We start from the raw sequence: 11,659 nt of genomic DNA on the forward strand, positions 1-11,659 counted from the left end.
CTGATTTCTGTCTGGCGTTTCCTATGTTCCAATACAAGCAGGTTTCTAACTGTTGCACATTGAATTCACTGCTTTGAGAAGCTGAAAATTAGGTGAATCTGGGCAAACCTAGAAGCAGATTACATATGGAACATTTCACTCAGTTCCTTACTCTTTTGCCAACATTTTTCATGCGTCATAATGATGTGCTGCAGAACAGGAAAAACACTTATTCAAATAATTGCTCATCTCATGAGACTCTGAACCAATCCTTCAAATAACATGATTCTGCAGATGCTCCGCAATCTAATTTTTATTAATGATCCAATCCCAACTCCGTCTTTGGTTCCATATGTGAGGATCAGTTCAGAGAGGCTCATCTGATTCACTGTACACTCAACACCTTTAAAGAGCTAACATTAATCTCCAGTGGCAGGGAGGGGTAAACCTTAAGAAATTGCTGCTGTTTTCCACACCATTGCTGCTTTATTTCGTTTTCTCCAGACAGAGAGGACTAGTTAAAGTCCAATGCAGAATAGATTAACAGCATCAGAGAAAAATAATTATGTAACTACTGCTACTGCATAAGTCACCCATCTACATGTTCAATACTATCAGTACAGGTATTCCTAGAATAGTTTCCTGCATTACAAACATGACCAAACCTCAAAAGTACTTCATTGGAGTGGAACATCCTGAGACCACAGAAGCACCATATAAATGCAAGCCTTCCCTTTCTTTTCAACATTATTTGTTTTTCTTTGACATGCAATAAAGCCACTTCCCCCAAATGCATAATAAATGCTTTTAAAGTTGCAACAACTATTGCCAGTGTTGAGCGTCACACCTACACCAAACGCAAATTTCAGGTTGAACACAACCCTACAGGATTGGGTGTGGAGCAATTTGGTTACTTTCATCAGCTGGGGAAAAATCCCAGAAACTAATTAAGCTTTTGGTGTCTGATTTGTTTTCCTTCCTGGTTTCAATTTCCCTTGGTACACAGTGCAAGGAACAGGAGGCCATTCAGCCCCTCAAGCCTGCTCCAACATTCTATCACCCTGCCTGATCTGCAGCCCCCCATTCCATTGACCCGCCTTTACTCCACGCCACTTACCCTCCCAAAATCCACCCGTCTCAATCTTGAAAGTTCGAGTTGACCACCAGTGCCCACAGCCTTTTGGGATGAGGGAGTTCCAGATTTCCACAAATCTGAGTGTGAAAAATATGCTTCCTGACTTCACTTCTGAATGATCCGGTTGTTATTTCACGAACATAGAAACTTACAGCACAGGAGGCCATTCAGCCCATCGTGCCTGTGCTGGCTCTTTGAAAGAGCTATCCAATTAGTACTACAACCCAGCTCTTTCCACACAGCACTGCAAATGTTCCATTTTCAAGTAGTTATCCAATTCCCTTTTGAAAATTACTATTGAATCAGCTTCCACTGCCCTTTCTGGCAGCGTATTCCAGATCACAACAACTTTCTGCTTAAAAGAAAATCTCTCCCCTCTGGTTCTTATTCTAATTACCTTGAATCTGAGTCCTCTGGTCACTGACTCTCCTGCCATTGGAAACAATTTCTCCTTATTCCCTCTACCAAAACCTCCCCATCATTTTGAACACCTCGATTAAATCTCCTTTAAACCTTCTCTACGCTATGGTGAGCAACCCTTCATTCTAGGTTCCCTCGACAAAGGAGGTTTTTTTTTAACCTACCCCCATTGAATGTTAATCAAAAATTGTTTAATAATGCTCCTGGGAAGTGCCTGGGACATTTTACAGTGTTCTGGGTGCTATGTAAATGCAAGCTGTTGTTTTAAAACAGAAAGGGTTCATTGAGCAAGATTCAGGGCCAAACCAGTGAATGGGTTTGTGGCCAGGAGAAAGAATGCCTTCAGGAGAGCAGGTCGCCATCATACACGAGTATTTTGGAAAGGTTAGCTCCACAGTACACACACCTTTTGCTAAAGCCCCCTCAGATAAATACCTGCATTCATCAGTTGGTGAGGAGTAAATCTCATGTTGAACCTGTAAAATGATCAAATTGTGACCCTTTATTTTACTCTTCAATTCCAATCTCTTTGTAATAGAAGCTAATGTACCATTTGTTTTTCTAATTGCTTGAAATTAATTGGGATATAATGTACTGACCTTAATTTGATTATTTTACAGGGTCAACATCAGGACTACTTGCTGGAGTAGAGGGTAAATGCCAACATGGCTTCTTGTAACTTCCTGGCCAATATTTCTCCCTCAACCGTCATCATTAACACAGATTTTCTGCTAATTATCTCATTGCTGCTTGTGGGATCTTCCTGTGTGCAGATTGACTGCTGTTTTTTCAACATTGCAACAGTGACATTTCAAAAAGTACCCAATTAGCTGTTTCTCGATGTATCAATTGAAAGATCATTATCGTATCTTTTACTGGCCAAAACAAAAACACATCCAAATTTAATGGTTTTGCATGTTGATAAGTAGCTCATAGGTCTACACACACAGAAAGCTCAGTTTTAATTACACTTTGTGTTTCCTGCTCAATGCTTTTTCCCATGTGACCCTGGAACCTCGGAAAAGGCTGCTCTGGGCACTGTTGCTTCATCGGTGAATAGATCTTAAACCAGAACTCCCAGGGCTTGTTCACACGTATCTGAAAATTATTAGGAATGTTGATTGCCTCTGAGGCTGTGTCTAAGCTTTTTGTCTTTACCAAAGTAAATAGATGTGCAGATTAATAATGAAACAGCAATCCCAATAGCTGCATGCCTTTATAGATCAGAAAATACAGAGTTCAGCAGTTTTACATGCCTTTAAATAGACTTAAACCCCATTAGTACAGTTCTAGAAGATGAGAGAACAGCTCATATCATATACTTATTAACCTAAACTGCATGACTGGCTTAGAGAATAAACCTTAAAAGAGCCATGAGAAATTATTCTGATGAGGATTTTAAAATCAGGCAGTTTAGTCAGATGCATTTTATACAAGGTGTGTGGACAATAGCAATTCATTTAAACAAAAATTCTCAGGATGTTTGTTCCCAACACAGGCATGATGGGTCGAATGGCCTCCTTCTGTGTTTCAGGCAAGCAATTATTGTTCATCACTAATTGCGCCTAGGGGTGGTGGACCTTTGCCTTGAACTGCTGCTGTCCATGTGCTGATGGTGCTCCTACGGATAGGGAATTGTAGGATTATAGACCCAGTGAAGGAAGTGGCCATTCAGAAGTTGATGATGTTCCCACACTATTGCTGCTCTTGTTCTCTTTGACAGCAGAAGGTCACAGGAGAGGGTGGTGCTATTGAAATAAGGTTGGTGAATCGCTGTAACACATCATACACACTGCAGTCACAGCGCACTGGTACACAGGCACCGATCAAGTGAAGTCCTAGATGATGTTAAGGTTGGTGTAGCTGCCTTCGGGAAAAGTGCTGCTTATCACATTGCACTCTGTCTTGATCCATTGAGCAGCCATGGGATATATCATTCTTCCTCAAGTGCTATAGGAAACAACCACTTGTTATGGTAATGATTCACATGGACCAAGACTGGGTAGGGGAGGCTGGTTTCTTTCTTGACAAAGTAAACCAGTGAGTGTTTATGACAATTTGACAGCTTTCATGGTGACATGTCATAGGTTATTAGACCTCTTCTCTTCAACTTCATATTTTGCCATGGTGGGCTTGGAATTCATTATCAGGCTCTGCTAGTTTAGTTCCATAATCCCTCGGCTACTGTGCATTAGTAAATGTCCATCCTTGGCCTGCCGCATTGTTCCAGTGAAGCTCAACGCAAACTGGAGGAACAGCACCTCATCTTCCGACTAGGCACTTTACAGCCTTCCAGACTGAATATCGAGTTCAACAATTTTAGATCATGAACTCTCTCCTCCATCCCCACCCCCTTTCCAATCCCCCTCCCTTTTTTTTCCAATAATTTATACAGATTTTTCTTTTCCCACCTATTTCCATTATTTTTAAATGTATTTCCATCCATTGTTTGATCTCTACCTTTTAGCCTTTTTCGATTCCTTCATCCCACCCCTCCCCCACTAGGGCTATCTGTACCTTGCTTGACAAAAACAAAAATACCTGGAAAAACTCAGCAGGTCTGGCAGCATCCGCAGAGAGGAGCACAGTTAACGTTTAGAGTCCATATTACCCTTCAACAGAACTAAGGAAAAATAGAAAAGAGGTGAAATATAAGCTGGTTTAAGGGGTGGGTGGGGGGGGTGGGTGGGTGGGACAAGTAGAGCTGGATAGAGGGCCAGTGATAGGTGGAGATAACCAAAAGATGTCACAGACAAAAGGACAAAGAGGTGTTGATGGCGGTGATATAATCTAAGGAATGTGCTAATTAAGAGTAGAAAGCAGGACAAGCAAGGTACAGATAGCCCTAGTGGGGGTGGGGTGGGGTGAAGGAATCGAAAATCAATGGATGGAAATACATTTAAAAATAATGGAAATAGGTGGGAAAAGAAAAATCTGTATAAATTATTGGAAAAAAAAAGGGGGAGGGGGATCGGAAAGCGGGTGGGGATGGAGGAGAGATTTCATGATCTAAAATTGTTGAACTCAATATTCAGTCCGGAAGGCTGTAAAGTGCCTAGTCGGAAGATGAGGTGCTGTTCCTCCAGTTTGCGTTGAGCTTCACTGGAACAATGCAGCAGGTCAAGGACAGGCATGTGGGCATGAGAGCAGGGTGGAGTGTTGAAATGGCAAGCGACAGGGAGGTCTGGGTAATGCTTGCGGACAGACCGAAGGTGTTCTGCAAAACGGTCACTCAGTCTGCGTTTGGTTTCTCCAATGTAGAGGAAACCGCATTGGGAGCAACGAATGCAGTAGACTAAACTGAGGGAAGTGCAAGTGAAATGCTGCTTAACTTGAAAGGATTGTTTGGGCCCTTGGACAGTAGGGAGAGGGGAAGTTAAGGGGCAGGTGTTGCACCTTCTGCGTTTGCATGGGAAGGTGCCGTGGGAGGGGGTTGAGGTGTAGGGGGTGATGGAGGAGTGGACCAGGGTGTCCCGGAGGGAACGATCCCTATGGAATGCCGCCGGGGGGGTGAAGGGAAGATGTGTTTGGTGGTGGCATCATGCTGGAGTTGGCGGAAATGGCGGAGGATGATCCTTTGAATGCGGAGGCTGGTGGGGTGATAAGTGAGGACAAGGGGGACCCTATCATGTTTCTGGGAGGGAGGAGAAGGCGTGAGGACGGATGCGTGGGAGATGGGCCGGACACGGTTGAGGGCCCTATCAACCACCGTGGGTGGAAAACCTCGGTTAAGGAAGAAGGAAGACATGTCAGAGGAACTGTTTTTGGAAGTGGCATCATCAGAACAGATGCGACGGAGGCAAAGGAACTGAGAGAATGGGATGGAGTCCTTACAGGAAGCGGGGTGTGAGGAGCTGTAGTCGAGGGAGTCGGTAGGCTTGTAATGGATATGCCTTGCTTGTCCTGCTTTCTACCCTTAATTAGCACATTCCTTAGATAATATCACCACCTTCAACACCTCTTTGTCCTTTTGTCTGACATCTTTTGGTTATCTCCACCTATCACTGGCCCTCTATCCAGCTCTACTTGTCCCACCCCCCCCACCTTAAACCAGCTTATATTTCACCTCTCTTCTATTTTTCCTTAGTTCTGTTGAAGGGTCATTCGGACTCAAAACGTTAACTGTGCTCCTCTCCGCAGATGCTGCCAGACCTGCTGAGTTTTTCCAGGTATTTTTGATTTTGTTTTGGATTTCCAGCATCCACAGTTTTTTGCTTTTATCTTAGTACATTATTAAATCCCTTATCAGATTTAAATCAAGTTTAAACTAGACTACACAATGGAAACCCCCAGTGTGCAGAGAAGGGTAAGGGCTGATTTAATAGGTGTTCAAAATCATGCCTGAGTCTGATAGAGTAAATAAGGAGAAACTGTTTCCAGTGGCAGGATGGTCAGTAACCAGAGGACACAGATTTGAGGTGGTTGACTAAAGAACCAGAGGTATTTTTTAAATACAGCAAGTTGCTGTGAACTGGAACTTGCTGCCAGAAAGGATTGTGGAATAGACGCAATAGTAACTTTCAACAGGAAATTGAATAAATACTTGAAGTGAAAAAATCTATGGAATTATGAAGAAAAATAGAGGAGCAGGATTAATTGGACAGCTCTTTCAAAGATGCCATGAGTCCAAATCTAATCCCAGCAGATTCAGCTCAACAGCTTGCACCTGACTCCATCCCTCTCCCTGACAACAGTCTGAGAGTAAACCAGTCTGTCATATTTGACCCCGAGATGCACTTCCAACCTCATATTTGTGCCATCACTAGGCACATATTTTCACATCCGTAACATCGCTTGACTTTGCCCTGTCTCAACTCATCTGCTGCTGAAACCTTCATGCATGCCTTCTAGACCCGACTATTCCAATGCATTCTTGGCAAGTCTCAAACCTTCTACCCTCCATAAACTTGACATCCAAAATTCTGTTGCCCGTGTCTCAACTCACATCAAGTCCCCTTCCCCTATCACCTATTTTTTGGTTAACCTACTTTGGCTGCCGATCAATGCAATGTCTTTCTTGACCTTAAAATTCTTATCCTTGTTTTCAAATGCCTTCACGGCCTTCCCCCTCCTTACCTCTAATCTTTATTAGCCCCACAACCTCAAGAGATATCTGTGCTCCTTCAGTTCAGGCCTCTTGCTTACAATTGCTCCATTGGCGGCTGTGATTTCAGTTGCCTAAGCTCCAAGCTCTGGAATTCACTCCTTAAACCTCTCCATCTCCCTCTCTCTCTCTCTCTCTCCAAGACACTCCTTAAAACCTACCTCTTTAACCAAACTATTGATCATCTGACTTGATATCTCCTTGTGTTGCTCGGTGTCACATCCTGTTTTATAACGCTCCTGTGAAGCGCCTTGGGACATCTCGTTACATTAAAAGGTGCCATATAAATCTAAGCTGCTGTTATATAGCACATTTCTGGTAGTAAAACATCCTCTGGAGGGAAGATTCTACAATCCTTCCAGGAAAGAGGAAAGCACAAAGAATGTAAACTTAAGTGTCAGTTTTATTGATGACACTGCTAAATTTTTAGAATGGGAAAGCTTTCTACATTTCAATTTGAAGACTGCCTAAATAAGAAAATATTCCGAAGAGTTAAAAACCTTTGCAGAGATATTGAATTGGAAAATACCATGTACAGCTTACCATGCACAAGACAGGCAGGAAACAGCCATTAGATTCAACTCCCACCCACAGAAAAATCCCTTACAGTATTTATTTCTTTCTTTCTACAAATACATCAATTTCTCCCAGGAACCAATTCATACCGTCCATCTCATGAATAACATCAGTATCCTTCATATGAAAAATGCCCACCAATGTTCCTTGTATTATGTTTTAAAATATGTGCACCATGGTAATTGTACTTGTTAACATTGTCCATCATTTTCCTTTGTAATACTGAATACTTCAATTAAAACTCCACTTTTGCAAAGAAAACAATCCACATTCCTTAAACTTTCTTCATTCTTTAATGTTTTTGATCCCCCTAGGAAAAATCCTTGCTCCTTTCTGTACCCTCTCAGGGCTAAGTAATTGCAGACATGGTTAATAGGTTTATATTTTCATTTGCGCATTTAACACCACACAGTTAAAACTTTCACTCCCTTAAGGCATTACAAAATTGGCACATGAAACCCACCTATTAAATGGAAACTGTAATTTATAAGACAGGATATACCACATTATCCAGTTACATCCATCACCATACTATTGTCTAAGCCGATGCTTAAAGCCCAGTGAATTCCCACACTATTACCAGCTCATTTAGCTCTCCACTGCTGGGCTGTTTCTTTTTCCCCTGAATGGAAAGATTAATGACAGACAAATCCCGGCATTATTTACGTAAAAGGAGCTGCTATTAGGAAGCTGGCGTTCTGATTAAATCCAATTAACCTATTCAAAAAGGATGTGGTGAAATCACATTTCTATTCATGGCTATGAGGTAATATTTATGGTACAAATATAACTCATAAAAACACGCCTATGCATAGACTATTTGTGTGAGCAATCCAGTGCCATTTCTACTGACCAGTGAACTTCTCAAACTACAGTACTATATTATAAATGTTCAAGTTCATCACCTGCAAAGTTGTTGGTTGTGGGAGAAATTTAATTCTCTGCTATTTATCTCATTGCTGTTTTTAGAAGCTTGTTGTGCTCAAATTGACTGCTACATTTCCTGCATTACAAGTGACTATACTTCAAAAGTATTTTAAAAGCTGTAAAGCACTGTGGGACTATATTATAAATGTTCAAGTTCATCACCTGCAAAGTTGTTGGTTGTGGGAGAAATTTAATTCTGTTACCAAATATGTTAATCCCATGAAGCTTTGGTTTAACATCTCACCTTCAAGACAGCAGCTTTGGCAGCGTAGCACTCCCTAGACAATGCACGGAACTATCCATCCAGATTACACTGTCAACAGTGTTGGCTGTGGTTCAGTGGGTAGCACTCTCATCTCTGAGTCCCAAGGTTGTAGGTTCAAGTCCCACTCCAGGACTTCAGCACAAGTATCAAGGCTGACACTCAGTGCAGTACTGAGGAAGTGCCGCACGGTTGGAGGTGCCTTCTTTCAGATAAGATGTTAAACTGGGTCCTTGTCTGCCCTCATGTGGATGTAAAAGATCATTCCAATGGCACTATTTTGAAGAGGATATGGGACTTATCCCCAATGTCCTGGCCAATCTTTATTACTCAATCAACATCATAAAACAAAAATAGATTTCTCTGCTATTTATCTCATTGCTGTTTTTAGAAGCTTGTTGTGCTCAAATTGACTGCTACATTTCCTGCATTACAAGTGACTATACTTCAAAAGTATTTTAAAGGCTGTAAAGCACTGTGGGACATCTGGTGGTTGCGAAAGGTGCTTTATAAATGCAATCATTTCTTTTTTTTGTTTCTTGGGAGTAGGGCTCCAACTCTCAACTTTGTCTCTGAGCTGAGTGTACTACCAACTGGGCTAGTTTTAAAGCAACTCCAGTATGAAACTAGTAAGGGTTCTTTGGAAGGTAGCCAACACCGGTACAGCAATATTTATTACCCATCATTAATTGCATTAGGGCATTAATTCAACTGCATTGTATGATCAAAAAAGAAATTTACATTTATATAACACCTTTTACCAAAACCTTTTACAGCCAATGAAATACTTCTTGTACTTTTGTACTATAGCCACTTTGTGCACAGCAAGCTCCCACAAACAGCAACGTGATAATGATCGTTTTTAAATGACATTGGTTAGAGTTTTTTTTATTCATTGGAATGTGTATTGCCCCATCCCTAATTGCCCTTGTTCAGAGGGCATTTTAAGAGTCAATCACATTGTTGTGGGTCTGCAGACACATGTAGGCCAGGCCAGACCAGGTAAGGGTGGCAGATTTCCTTCCCTGAAGGGCATTAGTGAACCAGATGGGTTTTTACAACAATCGACAATGGTTTCATGGTCATCATCAGACTTTTAATTCCAGATTTTTATTGAATTCAAATTTCACCATCTGCCATGGTGGGATTCGACTCAGAGTATTATCCTGGGTCACTGGAACACCAGTCCAGCAACAATACCACTATGCCAACACCTCCCCAGCACATCAAAGGGAACCCTCCTGCTCTTCCTCAAATTAGTGGTTTGGAATCTTTTATACCCACCCAAAAGAGCAGACTGGGCCTCGGCCTAACATCGCATCTAAAAGGTGGCATTTCTGATGGTGCAGCGCTCCCTCAGTATTGCGCTGTTCGCCAGCATAACTTGTGTTTAAGTCTCTGCAAGGTTCAAGATTAGGCAAGGGCTGCAGCTTCCCTTCTCTGGAGGATGTTTAATAAACCAGCTGGAGATTTCTGACAATCCAGCAGCTTTCAAGAACAAGAGGTCATAGATTTACATAATTGGCAAAGATCTAGAGGGAAAATGAAGACAAATGTTGTTCATACAGGTGGCTTTTAAAATCTGAAATGCACTGACTTAAAGGATTAAAAATCAGATTCCACAGAAACTTTCAAAAGACAGTCAGACACGCACTTGAAGAGAAAAGTTTGGGGAACAAGCTGGGATGTGGGTCTAAATTGGACAACTCTTTCAAAGAGTCAGCAAAGACATGACAGACCGAATGGCCTCCTCCTGTGCTATAATATTCTATAATTCTAACTGCAGCAATGACTCAATCTCAGTCCACTGCACCCGGGATCGGACACTAAACTTGAGAGTTTAAAAGCAATCTTAAAAACAATGCGGTTTTAAGATTGTACTTGATACATCCACTTAAAATGCTGACAGATTGTACAGTTCCACAGACACTGCTCATTTGTGCAGGATCTCCCTATTTCAAACTTATACTGCTGGTATTTTTTTTTACACAAATTCAAATCAGCACACATATCAAAATATTATGCAGGCATAAAAGAATCCTTTGTCCTTTCTGAATAATTACTCAGACAACTGTGCTAGCACCCCTGAGTTATGAACAGGTATTCTCTGCTTAATGTGAAACCGTGAATGGAACGGTGTAATTTTAACCAGCCAAATCCTAATACAGTTAAGTCAGTAAATCACATTCAGCCTAAATAAAGGCAGCAAGCAAAGGCATCACCTTCGCATCTAATACAGAGCAGAATGACTCCAGCTTTGATCCCTAGTGTAGGGTCATTTAGCTGTTCCCAGTCAGAATACAACTGGCCTTCAGCATGGGTAAAGACACAAGCACTCAACACAGAGTGGTATCGATACACAACTCCACTGCATTACAGACCTACTGACTGGAGTAACTCAACCGTCCCCATCTCTGCAATCACCTCCAGCCTTACAACACACTGAGATCTTTGCATTCCTCCAGTTCTGGATTATTGCGTGTTGCCAATTTTCTTCGCTTCACCAATGGCGGCTTTGCTTTCAGCTGCCTCAGCCCCAAGTTCTGGGAATCCATTCCTAAAGCTCTCCACCTCCATTTCGACCTTTAAGACATTCCTCAAAATCTACCACTTTGGCCAAGCTTTTAATCATCTGTCTGAATCTTCTATAGTGACTCTGTGTTCTTGTGAAGTGCCTCAGGATGTTTTACTATGTTAAAGGTGCTATAGAAATGCAAGCGGCTGAAGCAAACCCATGACCACTACCATCTAGATTGGGACCAGCAGACATATGGGGCACCACCACCTGGAAGTTCCCCTCCAAGCCACCCACTATCGCGACTTAGAAATATATCGCCGTTCCATCACTGTCACTGGGTCAAAATCCTAGAACTCCCTTCCTAATAGTACTGTGGGTGTACCTACACCACATGGACTGCAGCGGTTCAAGAAGGCAGCTCACCCCCACCTTCTCAAGGGCAACTAGGGATGGGTAATAAATGCTGGCCCAGCCAGCGAAGCCCACATCCTGTGAATGAATTAAAAAACACAATCTTGAGTCTTAGTAGCCTGTGCAAATCTAGCCTAGTGCATACAGAGCCCTCATGGTGAAGAGACCAGCAGGCAATCATTTTCCTACTACAAGGGAAGCCTTAATGGCTGGCAGAGTTGCTCTGTCATGGTCTGAACTTCGAATAATTCCACCTAGGATCTGTTTCATGGGTAATACTGTTCTGACGTGCTGGGATTGATCAAGAGTCAGAACGAAAACAAATTT

General features: G+C 42.1%; 1 long non-coding RNA gene across 1 annotated transcript; it reads right to left on the reverse strand.

Annotated features, from left to right (window-relative positions):
- Window positions 1-7,023: 7,023 nt before the first annotated feature.
- Window positions 7,024-11,659, reverse strand: LOC144696414 (uncharacterized). The gene is made up of 2 exons (XR_013580165.1): window positions 8,304-11,659; window positions 7,024-8,119 (listed from the first exon to the last, which is right to left on the reverse strand). It is a non-coding gene; the product is annotated as an uncharacterized LOC144696414 (long non-coding RNA).

This window comes from Cetorhinus maximus, chromosome 22, assembly GCF_964194155.1.
Source record: "Cetorhinus maximus chromosome 22, sCetMax3.hap1.1, whole genome shotgun sequence".
Classification (NCBI taxonomy): domain Eukaryota; kingdom Metazoa; phylum Chordata; class Chondrichthyes; order Lamniformes; family Cetorhinidae; genus Cetorhinus; species Cetorhinus maximus.